At 46.6% G+C, this 15,948-nt stretch overlaps 1 protein-coding gene across 3 annotated transcripts in view; it reads left to right on the forward strand.

The window, feature by feature from the left end:
* LOC135912066 (uncharacterized) overlaps positions 1 to 15,948 on the forward strand; it is a 233,737-nt gene that overhangs the window by 24,850 nt on the left and 192,939 nt on the right. Inside the window, exon 1 of one of the 3 annotated variants that reach the window (XM_065444445.1) lies at positions 11,359 to 11,572. The exons of 1 other annotated variant lie outside the window; for it this stretch is intronic. The gene's annotated coding sequence lies outside the window, so the exon portion shown is untranslated. Of the gene's footprint in view, positions 1 to 11,358; positions 11,573 to 13,076; positions 13,129 to 15,948 lie in introns of those variants that run through there. One more of the 3 variants, XM_070530933.1, reaches the window with a different exon arrangement.

Consider the following 15,948-nt stretch of genomic DNA (forward strand, 5'->3'; position numbering starts at 1 on the left):
TTTTCTTTTTATTGAAATGAATAATAGGAAAGGTTTGTGCCCTTATGGTGGCATCGGCTATTACTTGTCACTAAGCAACGGAAACAAATATGCGCAAAAAGAGAGAATAACGTAACAAAATGTGCCACTCAGTAGACCACCAGATGTATAAAAACTGTACAGTCCAACAGCACATGAATCGCAAAGTTTGTGCATGCCTTCAATACACATACACATATGCAGGGTGTCCCACGTAACTTTGGCCATACTTAAATAAAATATGCAAATGCCACGTAGCTGGACAGAACAAAGATAATATTGTTTGCCGTCGCTTGGAGATACTCAGATTATTTTTTGCATCTTGCCTAATTACATAACTAATCCTAACGAATTAATTTCTCAAATATTATAATTAGATGAAAAGTGTCAATGAGAAAATTGTAGAGCGACAGAAAAAACTCCTGATGCAGCTTTCCGTTGCTTAACACGTGCTACATAAACGTGTTTTTCCGAGCGTGAAAGAAGCCCTCAAACGCACGCAGAATCGCTGCGCGACTGGCCGCTCGAGGCACTTTGCGTGTATTCGCTGGCTTCTTTCATGCTCGGAAAACACCTTTACGTACCACGTATTGAGCAACGGAAAGCTGCATCGGGAGTTTCTAATGTTGCTGTACAATTTTCTCATTGACACTTTTCATCTAATTATACTATTTGAGAAGATGATTAATTAATGAGGACTAATTAAGTAATTAGGCAAAATGCAAAAAAAAATAATCTGAGTATCTCCAAGCGACGGCAAACAATATTACCTTTGTTCTGTCCAGCTACGTGGCATTCGCATATCTTTAAAGTTTAGTTAAAGTTATGTGGGGCACCCTTATAAAGTCAAATATTTTGAATGGCCAAAACACAGAACACAAGTACTTGCGCTACAAAGCACTGAACACAAGTAATCACACATAGCATAAAAAGTCACGATAACCACATAAATCAATTTTTAACACAGAACAGCATTTATGTAACTCATTTAGCTTCGTAGATTAAACTGAAATTATTTCCTCAAAATGTTGGTGCCCTCGAAAAACTTTTTCAAAGCAAGACGTGCTCTTTTCTGAAGGCCCGCAGTTGGCCATTGACCAAGTATCGTTTTTACATTTAATTGTCTTCTGTCTAAAAGCAACAAAGTTTTTTTGCGATACCCCTCGTTGTGGATCGTATTTAGCGCACTGGAGAAGGATATGATGCACATCTTCGTCTGGATGGCCACAAGAACACTGCAAAATAGAGCCACGTTTTATCCTGTATAAGAAGTGTCTCGTAAATGCAGTACCAAGCCGCAGGCGGTCCACCAATGTTTCGAGATTTCTGTTTTTTTCCCCTCAAATTTGACGGAATTTATAGGTTTATACTAGGGTCTATAAAGTATAACTCTGAGTTCTTAGATTGCTGATCAAACCAGGTAGTTTTGCTGAAAGTACAGGATATCTGTCTCAGGAGCAGATGGACTTCACTACGCAAAAGAGGAAGATTGCGGTATTATACGCCTGATTCGCAGCTGCGTCGGCTGCAGTATTACCAGGAATATTGCAGTGCCTGGACATCAATTGAAAAGCAATTACACGATTCATTGAGCTTGATTTTGTGTGTTGAAATAGCAAAATGTTCAAAGAATGTTTCTTATTGCTTTGTAGTAATGTGACAGCGGCTTGGAAATCGCTAAAAATATGAAATTTTTTTGCGCATTATTTACTGATGTTATGAGACGCGAAGCACACAGGATTGCAAACAGTTCTGCCACGGTGGAAGATGTCTCTCCGGATAATTGAAATGCTTGCTCTAGCGCTAAATGTGGAATTACCTGCCGCGGCTGCTTAGTGGCTGTGGTGTTGGGCTGCTAAGTACGAGGTCGCGGGGTCGAATCCCGGCCACGGCGGCCGCATTTCGATGGGGCGAAATGCGAAAACACCCGTGTACTTAGATTGCCACTTTAAAAACCCCAGGTGGTCCAAATTTCCGGAGTCCTCCACTACGGCGTGCTTCATAATGAGATGATGGTTTTGGCGCGTAAAATCCATAATTTAATTTTTTTAATGTGGAAATATGAAGGCTGAAGCCATGAAATTGTTATGACACCAACCGTCTGTATACACGTGGGCGTATGGGGGTATAATGAGTAAATTTGGAATAGTGCCAGTTGCTGTGCGGCTACCTTAAACATGCCTCTCTTAGATATAATCCCGTCAGCCGATAATTCTATTATATGACTTGTTAACATCCAAGGAGGGAAACTAACACCCACTTTGCATAATTAAAATCTTCGTAATAATGCTTTATGTTCTTGAACAACATCGTGCATTTTGCGTTTGTTTTGTTCGCTAAGCTCTTGGTTTAATGGATACTTCTCGTATTGAGTTAAACCAAGAGCTTAGCGTATCCATTAAACCAAGGTTTAATGGATACTTCTCGTATTGAGTTCCACAGGAATGGAAACGAAGCCGCCTGGTACCTCTACTAAAAACAGGAAAGTCACCGCTCGAACTGGCATCGTATCGGCCGATAGCACTTGCCAGCTGCGTCGGGAAACTCATGGAACGTATGATCCTCATGCGTCTCGAATGGTACCTTGAATACAACAACATTTACCCTGACTCAATGGCGGGATTTCGACGAGGCCGTTCATCGATTGACAGTGTCATCGATCTGGTATCTTCTGTAGAACAAAAAAAAAATCTCGGAAGCGATTATCAGCCGCACTCTTTCTTGACGTGAAAGGCGCTTACGACAATGTTTCCCATCAAACCATTCTAGACGCACTTCTGACAGTTGAACTAGGAGGGCGAGTATATCGATGGATCAGAAACTACTTGACACAAAGGTCCTTGTTCGTGCGTACGGAAGATGGTCCGACTACCGACCACTACACATGCCGAGGCGTTCCCCAAGGCGGTGTTCTAAGCCCTGTTCTTTTCAACCTCGCGCTTCTTGGGCTGGCTGAATCCCTCCCGGAAACAGTGAGTGTTTCAATATACGCCGACGATATCTGCATCTGGACATCAGCGGTCACTCGTCTGCAGGTTCGCGCAAGGCTACAGCAAGCAGCAACACAGGCATCTGACTATCTTCAGACACAAGGCCTTACCATCTCAACAGAAAAATGTGCGTTAGTCGCTTTTACGCGAAAAGCGATGTCTGGTTATCCAGTATACATCAATGGCCAGCCTATCTGCTACAAGAAACATCATCGGTTTTTGGGTGTCATTGTTGACCGGGACCTCTCTTGGAGCCCTCAGGTTGCCCACTTGAAGAAGAGGCTCACATCTATTGTTCACATCTTCAAGTTCATCGCCGGCAAAACATGGGGATCGTCAATAGGCTCCATGCTACAGTTATATCGAGCACATTTTATCGGATTTCTACGCTATAGTTCTCCCGTGCTTGCTAAAATATGCAAGTCAAATCTTCGAGAACTTCAGAGCGTGCAAGCACAGGCACTACGTGTTTGCCTAGGCCTTCCGCGGAGCGCCTCAACAGCAGAAACCATTATAATGGCTCAAGACCATCCTATCACGACTTACATCAGCACCGACTCGCTCAGGGCCCATGTTCGTCATATTTCACGGATTCAATCAAGCTTTCTTGCCTGTCTGCCAGAACGACGACCACAGGCATCCTTCTCCAACGAGGTCAGCAAGTATCGTGCCTCCCTACCATCGGGGTTTACATCATCAGCACGTTCAACCTCAGCTTTGTGGTGTTTAAAACAACCTCAAGTGCGGCTTACGGTTCCAGGAATAAGAAAGAAGACCGACCTACCTACCTTGGCCTTGAAGCAAGCAGCTCTGGATTGTTTGCACACTTCCTACTTTGACCGAGTCCACATATATACGGATGGCTCTTCCACCCAGACCAGCTCCACCGGGGCAGTGGTTATACCATCACGATCACTAAGCTTCCGATACAAGATTTCTCACTTGACAACATCGACCGGTTCGGAGCTTGTTGCCCTCCGAGGTGCCGTTGATTATATTAACAACCAACCGGCTAATCGGTGGGCAATATTCTGTGATTCAAAGGCGGCCTTACAATGTCTTCTGTCATCTCTTCGTCGCGGGTCCTGTGAACAACTCGTATCGGAGATACGAGAAATTCACCATCACATGATTGCGAAAGGGCACGACGTCGTGTTTCAGTGGCTGCCTGGCCATTGCGGTATCTCCGGCAACGACCTCGCTGACGACGCTGCTAAGAAAGCACACGAAGGAGCAACCCTTGTTTCTATACCTTTATCGCGTACTGACGCAGCCCAACACTTAGGCAAGCTAGCGCACCGTATGACATTGGAGAAGTGGCACACACCTGATTTCACTCACCATCGATTGCATTCCCTCGATCCATCTATGCAACTGCGGCTGTTACCAGGGCTTCCGCGTAATGAGGAAACAATGCTGTGCCGCTTACGCTTGGGCGTCGCATTCACGAATGCATATACGTTTTTGATTGGAATGGCTGATAGCGCCGAGTGCAATGCCTGCGGTGTCGAAGAAACTATAGACCATCTCCTGTGCTACTGCCCATCATTTGAAAATGAAAGACAAGATCTCTGCACAGCTCTCAACCAGTTAGACAGAAAACCGTTCACCTTGAACAAGATCTTGGGACCATGGCCTCGTATATCGCAGCTACAAAAGGCCACAAAAGCGCTGCTGCGATATTTGAAAGATACAGGATTGAGTCAGCGTCTGTAATCCGGACTGAGTGACTGAACGATAACCCCGGTGGACTTTCTCTTCTTTCTTTAATCTTTCCGTCCCCGTTTCCCTTTCCCCAGTGTAGGGTAGCCAACCGGGCTCAGTCCTGGTTAACCTCCCTACCTTTCATTTATCATTTTCTCTCTCTCTTTCGTATTGAGTTAAGTTGCGATAAATATATGGGCACGTTTCAACCGTTCGTATGACTGAAAATGTTGGGTGACGAGCTTCGGCTATTACTAGAGAACTCGAGTTAGGGCCAAACAATGAAATGTTCCTTACCTCAGTAAGGAAGCCTTCATTGCGGTGAGGCCACCTTATGTCACTCTGAAAGCTTCCTTACTGAGGGGCCCTCAGTGAAGGCTTCCTTGGTGCTTCCTCAGCGTAAGGTTGCTCCGAAGCTACCTTCATGCGTCGTCACGCCGCTCCTGGCCCTGAACGAGCGCTCCACTTCACTGCTTAGCTACGTGACGCTTACTTGCGCATGCGCGCTGTCGCCCACCTGCGCAGAAGTGCGAGCATGGTACGTCTTGCCAGGCATGTTCGTTTCAGTCACGCGTGTGGCATGATAGCGTTGCTAGGCGTTGTTAGGCGTTGCACGACGCCGGCGTGCCAGCGTTGCTGGAGCACATCTAGTTTTGCACTGTGATGTGGTACTTTTTTGCGTTTAGTAAACAAAACTAGAAGAAAGCGTCCACGGATCTCTGTATTGGCTTTTCAATTTAAAAATTGTGCGACGATACAACATTTTTTTTATTGAATAATGGTGTTAGCGTAAATCTTTTAAGTGATAATCTCGAACCCAGGCATGCGGCAACCGCTCCTTACATGAGGACGGGCGAAGGGAGCTTTCAGAGTACGCTTGCTTCCTCCATCGGTCCTTCGCTCTAAGGAAGCCCCACGTAAGGTTAGGAAGCGCTCGAAGGAAAGGAACGTTTCATTGTTTGGGCCTTAGTCTGCGGAACCTCAGGACTCACTCGCAGCCCCTTTACCAGTAAACGTTGAAGACGTTCCTCAGAAGTTTGCGATAAGCCACGGAGAATAGGTGCCGAATAAGCATTTTTTTATGAGGGCGTTATGAACTTGTAATATTGAAGAGATTGATCCCCCACGCTGTGCCAGTGAGTCGTCGAAATACGTTTGCTAGAGTATTGGTGTGCTTTTCAATTGCGCGAATGTGTGATGCCCACGACAAAATGACGGTCATGAATAACGCCAAGAAATGTGTGCTCTTTCACGAACAACAAAGTGCGCCCTTCAAGCGTAAGTTTAAGACTATTCAGATGTCGTCCAGTGAGAGGAAGTACGGTTATCTTTGCGTGTGGGAGACTCATGCCTCCTTTTAAAAAGGTGTCGACAATATCAAGACCCTCTTGCAGCGTTGTTTGAATGCCTTGTATATGAGATCCAGAGGCTCATATGCAGATGTCATCTGCGTACAGAGGATACTGCAGGCAAGACGGTAGTTCTTGTGGTAAGGCTGCCATCAGAATCAGAATCAGAATCGGTTTTATTCAGATGATTAGAAAGATCACAAGATGTTAGTATACAGAAGGAGGTTCCGAAGTCAAAGACTGCAATGGGACCTCCTTTACAAAGTGAACGTAATAAAACAAAAAAATTGCAGCAGCTTCAACAAATGGTTAACGTGGCAGAATTATGACACAGACGAATAAAAAAGGGCTGAGAACACTGCCCTGCGGAACGCCCTGCGGATTCTGTTTATTGAAGAGTCTCTTTCTATTTTTGTCAGGACCCTTCCCTTGAATCGCTGAGCAAGGTCACATTAATGTTGAGGATGTGTTGCCTAGCGCGAGCAGCGCAATATCCGTGAATGTAAAATTCATAGATTTTGCTTTGGTATTTCTAGGGAATGTTAGAGAAGCGCAGGAGAGCCCTATATACTTGGTCTCGACACGATCTTTATACCCCACCATGTATGTATTAGAAGCTCACCTCGGTTATACTTGTAGGTAGGTGTGTACCCCCAGTTTATTTGTTGTCCTTGGTTTCATTTTGTGAGAAGATTAACAGATAGAACGCAAAGCCTGTAATTAAGTTTGATATTCTATTATACTCCCTACACATCAGCGACGGTGCGAAAGTGCGCGTTTCAGCAAAACGATCGCTGGTTGCGCCGTGAAAATGTCGCTGTCGCTCGAACGAATGCTACTGCTTCCCATATTTTCTGGCTGCTTATTATTGCTTGAGTCGGTAGAGAATTTTCTTCTTTCGCTGATGCACCAGTTCGTCGAGCAGACCAAATGAAAGTGCGCACTCCGAAACGGCAGCGCTCCGCCAAGGACAAGGTGCATGTTCGCCGCCAGGTGAATTTATATGCAGTGTTTTCTTTCTGCCCTGTTGGCGGCGCCCAGCAAGCGCTGCTGGCGAAAAGTTATAACTTCCGTGCGAGGCAGCTCATGCAGCCAGCTCCCCACTTCCGGGACCCTGGCGTTGACGTTCTGATGGTTTTCTGCCGCATCGCCATCAGTCAAGATACCTTTTTACATCTGCGGTGGTCCTGCCTGCACTTTGCTTTTCACATTTCTTCAGTTTCCAGCGTCCTCGTGTGAACCCTCTCTCCGTGCCGATTTATTTTTATATTTGGTTTCCTTTGCCGATCACTTCCCCCTGTCCTCCTCTAGGAAAAAATCTGTGCCCGCGAGAACGCCTCTCTTCCACTTCCGTCGCCTTTTCGTGGTTCCGCTGCCTTTTTTCCTCCTCCTCTCCTTTATTATTTCGCAGCTACGCGCCAACGCGCGTTCCGTATGCGCTTGGCCCCGGGCTGCCAACTTTGTACCCCGTGATGCCGTATTAATCCCACTCCGCGCGTCCGTGAAGTTGTGGAATGCGGAGGCACTGGAACTTTTCCCGCCGTGACTGGTGGCGATGCGTGCGAGCGCGCGGCCCGCCGCCGAGCTCCCCCGCCCATCTGTCTCGGGGAGCCCCGGGACCTGTCGTGCACAACGGGGAAGGGAAGAAAACACACACACAGACACGCCAGCGCATCTATACACACAGAAAGAGATTATAAAAAGAGGAAGGAGGCCGGAATAGTATGGGGAGAGCGGTGGGGAAGCGGGGCCTTGATAGGCCTCCCCACCGCCGGCAGCATTCCTGGAGTCCGCCCGGAGTGGAATGTGTGCCCGAGTATTATGCAATCTGCCGGGCACTTCGCCCGCCAACTCGAAACAATAAATAGCGTAGGAACGCCGCAGCTCTTTCGCCGCCTGACGATGTAGGCAGAGGGGATACCAGAGGGGCAGAGACAACGTTTTGTTTCAGGCGGTGGTCTTTGTTTCGCCTCCTTTGTTGCTGAAGGCGGCGTCTGGCACAACAGAGCTCGTGAATGGAAGCAAAAGAAAAAAAAAAGGAAGGAGAGAAACTAGTTGGCGGGGGAAGCGAAGGGAGAGACGGGAAGAAGCAGAGTCTTCTTCGGGACGGCCTCACGAAGCCGAGGTCTCAGCCGTTCGCGGAATGCCGCTGCACCGACGAGACTCGGTTTACCGTGCCTGGCTCCCAGTTTTGTTCCTCTTTTGCTCGCCCACGCGGAGGGATGCAGTCATCGAGACGAGCGAGCGTGCGGTAAATGAAGTACCGCTGTCGTGCCAGTGCGGGTCTCTCTCTCTCTCCGGTGCTCCGCGAAATGCCGATATGCCGGAGAGTAGGCAAATACCGAGCACAGCGAAGCTGCTGTTTTCACGCCAACCGTCGTTCTCCAGGCTTCGCGTGCACCAGTCGGCAGCGAGGAAAAAAAAAAGATGCCCCCGTTTACTGCCTTCTTCGTATTCCTTTGCCTGCGCCTTTTAGAAATTTCGCCAAACAAAGATGGCGTTTTGTCTTGCAGTGATTGGACGTGGACTTTTACAAATTCTTCAGCAAAGCGTGAAACGCACTGAGTGTGGAGCGCACGATTTTATTTGCGGCCTCGATCGAAGTTTGAAGGATATGTCTGGAAATATGTTGATGAAGAAATGTGTCGGCTGCCTAGTTCAAGTGGTAGATATTCTTGTCTAGTTAATTCGAGAAACTGGATACATACTATATCCAGTTTCAGCGAAGTTAATTATTATTAGTTATGTACACTTACAACAATACCATTCGGTGAGCAAATTGGAAAGAACGCGCTGAAAACTGCCGGCGCACCGATGCTTTCTGGTTTTCCAGGGATGAGGGGTAGGATGAATGCAGATAAAGGAAAGAGATGGCAGGAGAGAAAAATACGTGCTGTCAGTACTACAGCAAAGCAGACGTGTGAGCGCCATAGTTACAACAACAACAACAACAACAACAACAACAACAACAACAACAACAACAACGACGACGACGACGACGACGACGACGCAAAACACTTAAGTCAGAATAAACACTTATAGCGCAGGCCATATAACCTATTTCATGGCGATGACGCTGCTAGAACAAATGGTTTATTAGACCGAATGCAAAACTCGCCTCGAGAAAACTTGAAACACCTAGGTGAAGACGACAAATGTCAAAATGATCCCCCAATTCATGGTTTTGCTGCGGTTGTTTTTCATAATAGACGCTTTTGTGCACCCGAGAATAACCATGTGGATCTAAGGCATCAAACTTTTATTTACGCCATAGTTAGTTTCATTATATGACATAGTATCTTAATGATGACCATGGTAAATCCTCATTTGGCGTAAGCCATAGGTATATTCACACTAGTGGGAATGATTTACTGCTAACCTATTATTGCTGCTATGCGCGTATATTTTTGCCGGCATGCATGGTGTTTGGGATGTTTAATTAATAATGAAGGTTTACATTAATTTCGAAAGCACGCACAGAATCAATGAATCAACTCTTAAGAACTTCGCGGAAGCTTCCGAAATGCACAGAATACTGTGAAATTCAAATGATTCACTTAGCCCATGAGTGATATCTCTTGAAAAAAAAGATTGTGTTCCAGTTTCTTAAGCGTAGAATAGACCATATAACCGGGTAAGCTTGTACGATAATTCTGCGCAATAAACGTCCACACGGCGCCCTAACTCAGAAGTTTTGAATCAGCCTGTTACAGCAACTAATGTCAACATTGCATGTGTGAGGACCTGCAGGCAAGGACCCGTGGGAAGACTGCGCAGTGCGATGCAGTTTAAGTACTGCCACGTAGAGTCAGTTTAATTTCGTCTTCCGAGTCGGGTGACACCAGCGCTCTTGCATTGTGCTGTGGTTTTGCTGCATGTGGAAGAAATCACGGCAGCTACACTGACAGCTCTTCCACTGAACCAGCTTCCTTGCTTGTCTTTCCTCGGATGAACCGATGTTTCACTCGAATATTGCGGCATTTCATATTGAGCTCATTGTAAGAAATGGAGGCTGTTATGCGTGAGGTTGCAGGTGAAGCGAAGGTTGAGAGATCGCGGACAAGGGTGAGCGGACTGGCGCTCTTCAGCCGTTCCATGTCCGCGGAAAAACGAAATGCGAGATAAACGGGGAGGAGAGGCCGGAAAGCCGCTAACGCGGAAAACGATCGTATACGTGTGGAGCAGAGTGGCAGCGGAAGAAGCAAAGAAAGAGCAATGATAAAATGAAAGGAAGAGAGCACTAAGCAGGAGTCGGTAAGAGCATCGAGAGGCCAAATCCCCGGGCAGTCGTTCCCGTGCGAGTTCGAGAAAGAAAGGGTCGTAAAAATTCTGAACCACCGCTTTAGTGCATATACGCTTCCCCCGTCAAGTCGTTTTTCCGTTGTCCGGGGGCGACGCGGCTGCCGCCTGCCGGCGAGTTTTTTGGCTTGCAGGTGAGGAAGAAGAAGAAGAGGGACTCTCAGAAAGGCGTCGGCAGAATTATCGCCCTGGGCCTCGTCGGACCTTAGCGGGAGCCCTCGGCCCGAAAAGGCGTGGGAGATGCTTCTGCCGGCCACTAGGGCCACTGAGATGCCGCGTCGTCGGCCGCCGCTGGCGGTCTGGGAATACGTCGCGTGGGAAGCAGAGCGCTATCCGGACGACGAAGCCGATGCTTCCGTCAGTCGAGGGCACAATCCAGTGGCCTCTCCCCTTTCCTTACTTCTTTAGCAACCCCACTTCCCCTCCCTTCTTCAAACCTTAACCTCCGTCCGACCCCCCGAACGTGGCCCAATGCGCTTTTCTTCGTTCTTTACACACTCCCTTTTTTTTTTTTTGCTATTCGCCTTTGAATAAGCGCCCACGAGCCACGGTCTCGGTTAGGCTTTTAACTCGCTTTTTCAGAGCCGGCGTTCCTCGACACCCCTCTTTCCACTGTCCCTGAGCGCGAGCAACTCGCTTGGATTTTTTTCTTTTTCTATTTGCCCGCTCTCTGCTTTTATTCTAAAAACGTGAATCTCGAAAGGAACATTTCTTTTGTCTATCTTTCTACTTTGGTTGCTTTCTTTTATCTCGGGATCAGCACTTTCTGCGACTGCGCGTTTTTGCCACCGCAGCTCGTTTGACTTTCTACATCTTTGTTGGGCCCAAGGTGTAGCGCGCTTCGATTCTTTCCCGAGTTAAGCCGACCGGAAAGCCCGCACCCGAGTTTTACGCAAAAACCCTAAGAAACGGCCAGTATTCTTCCTGGCTTTCGTCACTCGGTGGCTTTATTAGGCTTTCGTGTAATTTTTTTTCTTTTTTGACAGGATACGCAAAGAGCACGTGACTCGGCAAGCAATGCACGGCGCGTGAGCTCTTTGTGAAGCCGGGAAGTGTAAGTGAGGGAACGGTTTCTTGTTTCTTCCATTTCGACCCCGTGCAGAAAGTTCCTTGAACTTGAGTGTGCGACACTGCTCTCGAATGAATTGTGTTGACCGAAATCGGAGGGAGAAGTACTACTTCCTGGAACAGCCGCACGTCGCACACGTACGTGTACGTACGTATGATATTGACATATTGTGTCTCGCAAGGAATGCGTGTCTGTCCTTTGAAGCGTATAGGGATATAACTGTGACAAAAACCAAGCTGGTAAATAGCTTGATATTCTGCTTAGTTGCCTATCTATCTTTCAGATAGCTGACACAGCTTCGTAAACATCCTTACACATTTTTCAGAAGAGGGTTATAGCGCCGAAAAAAACACAACACACAGCAAGCGAGACGGGGCAGGACATGCGCCTGTCCCGTCTTGCTTGCTGTGTGTTGTGTTTTTTTCGGCGCTATAACCCTCTTCTGGAAACATGCACCAACTAGCCCCCCAACAAGTATTACTCAGTTACCTTTCTTCTACAGTGGGCCCCTTTCTTTGTGTTCCTTCTGCAAGACCACCGCCTCTTTTGCGCCTGTCCCGTCTCGCTTGCTGTGTGTTGTGTTTTTTTCGGCGCTATAACCCTCTTCTGGAAACATGCACCAACTAGCCCCCCAACAAGTATTACTCAATCCTTACACATGTACATTCTTCCTTATACAATCTATGCTGAAGCTCCAAGATCCTAACAGTAATATATTTGCATTACTTCCAAGCGGTTTGGCTCTGGCGTGAGCATTATGCCGTAGGTAATCTGGATCTTACATAAATTTGTAATTAATTACGTAAGATAAGGATTGTGAGGCACAACATGCGAAGATCACGGTCGCAAGACTCGGGATGGACTTAGTTGACTTTTTGGTGAACGTGGACTGGGCCACACATTTTATTGGAAGCAGTACTCTCTCAATTTGGACTAGGCTAATGGCCTTTAAAATTGTTGCTTTCCGCATAGATGGCGAGTAAACCGCTTCGAAATCGCTTGAGCAAGCAATCTTATGTAAAGGTCGGCTAGGTATTCAAAGAAGCGGTTAATTCATTTACTTTTCTTCTATAAGTTTAGCAGTTCCAATATGTGTCACCATTTTATCTCCGATCTCCTATACCACAAGTACGTTTGTGTTTATTTCATTTAGAATTGGAAATGATTTTCGTACTTTTTTGTCCGTCACTGCAGTGTGCCGAGGGCGAGTTACTAAACTTAGGTGATTTTACGAGGTCAATTTCTTCAATTCAGTGGCAACATCAAGAGGCTCCTTGTATGAACCGAAGTGCCTTTAAGTATAGACAGGGCCGCGCGAAAGAACACGAACGAGGAAGACACACGTAAATGGGATAGACGCAGTTTCCTTTCCCGTTCTCTCTCACCACACCGGCCAGTTAGCTATAGCAACAGTATGGTGCAACTGTCGCTGGATCACGAAAAAAAAAAGAAAAGAAAAGAAATAACCACGGAACATGAGTCGACCGCAAAAATAAGGAGAGTACAATGACATTGACTAGGTTGTACGAACGCCCCCGAACCGACGTTGTACAAAATAGCAGTGTTATATCACGTGGATGCCTTGACGCTGCACATATCGATTCTTACTGTGCTTTGCCATAGGCGAATCTCAGGAGACTGTGGAAGTCTTTATTTCTGCGCAAGAACGAATCTGCAAAACGAAATCTCATTCTTGCAAGTACTACTTTTTTCGTCTTCTCCGTATTCCTTTCATCGCCTCGGCGCGAATGAATATAGGCACGCTACTCAGACGCTCTCTATTGCATGTTCGTTTCCCAACCACCATTTGCGTAGTTCTCGTCATTTGCATCGTATATGGCCCATGGACTGTTTGCTTTTGCTCCACTGTAGCGAACCGCCTAAATTTAAGGACAGGACAAGAAAAGTGGCAACCCGGCAGCCGGCATGTGGCGTATTGCCTCTTCATTGTCCTGTCTGTAAATTTAGGCTGTACGGTGCAGTAACGGCACACCAACTGGATCATACGAAAGCCTTGTTTCTTCTGTTTGGTCTGGCTTCTCCCGCAGGGCACAACAAGAAGAGAAACTGCAAAGGCTAAGTCGAGTATTTTTTACGCTGTCAATTCCTTTTTAATTTGGCGCTTGCTTTTTTTTAGTTTATTTTCTAGACAATTCAACCGTTTCTTGTGCTGTGATGTATGAAAGCTACGCTTACCAGTTGGGGAGCGGGAGGCAGCCTCGCACCCTTTCTTCGAGATAGGCCCACAGGGCGTAAAGTGCAAAGCCTTATTTGTGCTCGAACCATAGAAAGCACTTAGCCACATCGCATAGCATATAGGAACAGGGAAAAATAACAAATGATGTGATTAAGTTCGTGCTGCTTCACGTGTGAATGCATGATTTTGCGTGATACCTAATCCAACTTGCGAGTTTCTTCAGAACTGATTCAAACAATCGACTATAGGAACCGGTATCATTCCTAATACTTCTGAAAGAAAATGTTAAAAATATATTTCCATACTCCCATATCAACACTATCCCAACACTATTTTACCGCTAGGTGCACGTTAAAAGGCAATTCGGATCATATTTTTCATTATATTAGAAAATTTGTTATCATGAATTTCCTTGCGCCTTCTGTCACGGATTAGATAGTTCGTATGTTATACATGACCAGAAAATATTGTGGCAGGAACCATCGAAGATTATCGTCAATGTCAGCGATAGCTTTTTTTCTGTGACCTGCTGCGCATCTCCATATCATCCGTGAATCACGAAATCTTACGGGTACATCAGCAAACACATGAAGTGGCAATCTCACTGCCCACCGCAATGCCAAATGATACCGCAACATGGTAATATCATTGTAATAGTTGTAATAGTTGTATCATGTAATAGTTGTAATTACAGCACCCCAGCTGAAACTTCGTGGCAACCCCCACTATTTCGAGCATACTGGTGCTGCTGGAACACCGCCCCCAGCGCTCGTCGGACCATAAAGCGGTGAAGACGCGTTTGTGCTTCTTGAAGACGATGGGCTTGTGTGAACGCCTTTGAGTATTAATGCAATTTCTATTAGACTACACGCGTTAGCGAACTCACCGCTAATTTTCTTCTTTCCTTCCCTCCTCTCTCTCCCTGTCACCTTTGTTTTCTCCTTTCCCATTCCCCCGGTGTAGGGTAGCCAGTCGGACGTTATTCTGGTTAGCCTCCCTGCCTTCTGCTTTCCTCTTCCTCCTCCTCCTCATCCTCCCTGGCTGTAACTTCGTTGCAACGGCTCTCCATCAAGCGGCCCCGCTCCACGCGGACGTGTGTGTTGCGAATGGGGCGCTAGGACTTAATACATTTAAGGGTACATATCCCTTGTGTTACCTTGGCACATTCATTACGGGGATTGGTCAAGTATAGGCACATACCAATTACCACATACGCAGTGCCCAAGTGGTCTGTTAGGGCACATACCCAGTAGCCCATATCCAGTGACCCATGTGTGTCTACAAGGACAGACAGCAGCCAACACATGCCCAGTGACCCACGTTGACACTTCTCCCATAAACAACCAGTAACAGAACAAGCTGCAGAATGTGAGGAAGAGTGAAAGAAAGGCTATCGTTCTAATACCTTAAGCTACGCAAAAATCAATACATCTAGACGAAAACTGGACAAGGTAGTCATATAGATGCTTCTCGTAACGTTAGTGGTGATGTCAGAAAAGGTACCAGCAGTGAACAAGAGCGCTGGTAAAGATATATTCAGGCAATGTGTTTAACTACGAAGAATTTTGACCGCCCCTGTGCCGACCGCATCGCCAACGTTGACCTGAAGCATCTGATCTGACCCTCTACTGTCGCAGCCAGCCTCAGGGACAACTACAGCCGACCACTCGCGCTAGCGTGATACAACGAATTAGTGAGCGCCCGAGGAGATGCCACAAGAAAAATTAACGCTTCGCTTGCTCTCGCTATGGAGGCAGACCTTCTTCCGTTCACCTGATCCCTTACCCCGATTTCATGCCACGGACAAGCATTTCAAATGAAGGCTGTAATCAAAGCTCTTGTTCAGCACGACTCTTCTCGGTGAAAAATTAAATAAAAAAGAAAAAAACTTTTTTTTCATGAAAGTCGCGCTCTACTGAAACATTCGCGCCAATAGATTGGTTGAACGCAGTCGTGCATACGCTGTTTAGGGAGAACTTCGCAACATGTGAGTACCCGCGCTGCTTCTCTTGTGTTAACGTCACGGGAAGAAAGCGCAGGGTGGCTTGTATAAATCACCTTTTCGAGACAACGGATCACGAGTGTGCATGCCGATCTCTAAAATATATTTGCGGGGAAACAACGCAACTCTCTATCACGCCGTTCGATGGACCGAACCAAAGTGACCAGCGAGTGTATGATACAAATTACGCTCAGGCCTGTCCCCCCCACGTCACAAAATGCCGGAGTTACCCTTTAGAGAATCCAATGTCGTCAAAGTTAGTTCGGAGTCCTCGATATTGAGAAGTATAGTTTACAGAAATATGAAAGGAGAAAAAAATC

Source organism: Dermacentor albipictus, chromosome 1 (assembly GCF_038994185.2).
Source record: "Dermacentor albipictus isolate Rhodes 1998 colony chromosome 1, USDA_Dalb.pri_finalv2, whole genome shotgun sequence".
Lineage (NCBI taxonomy): Eukaryota > Metazoa > Arthropoda > Arachnida > Ixodida > Ixodidae > Dermacentor > Dermacentor albipictus.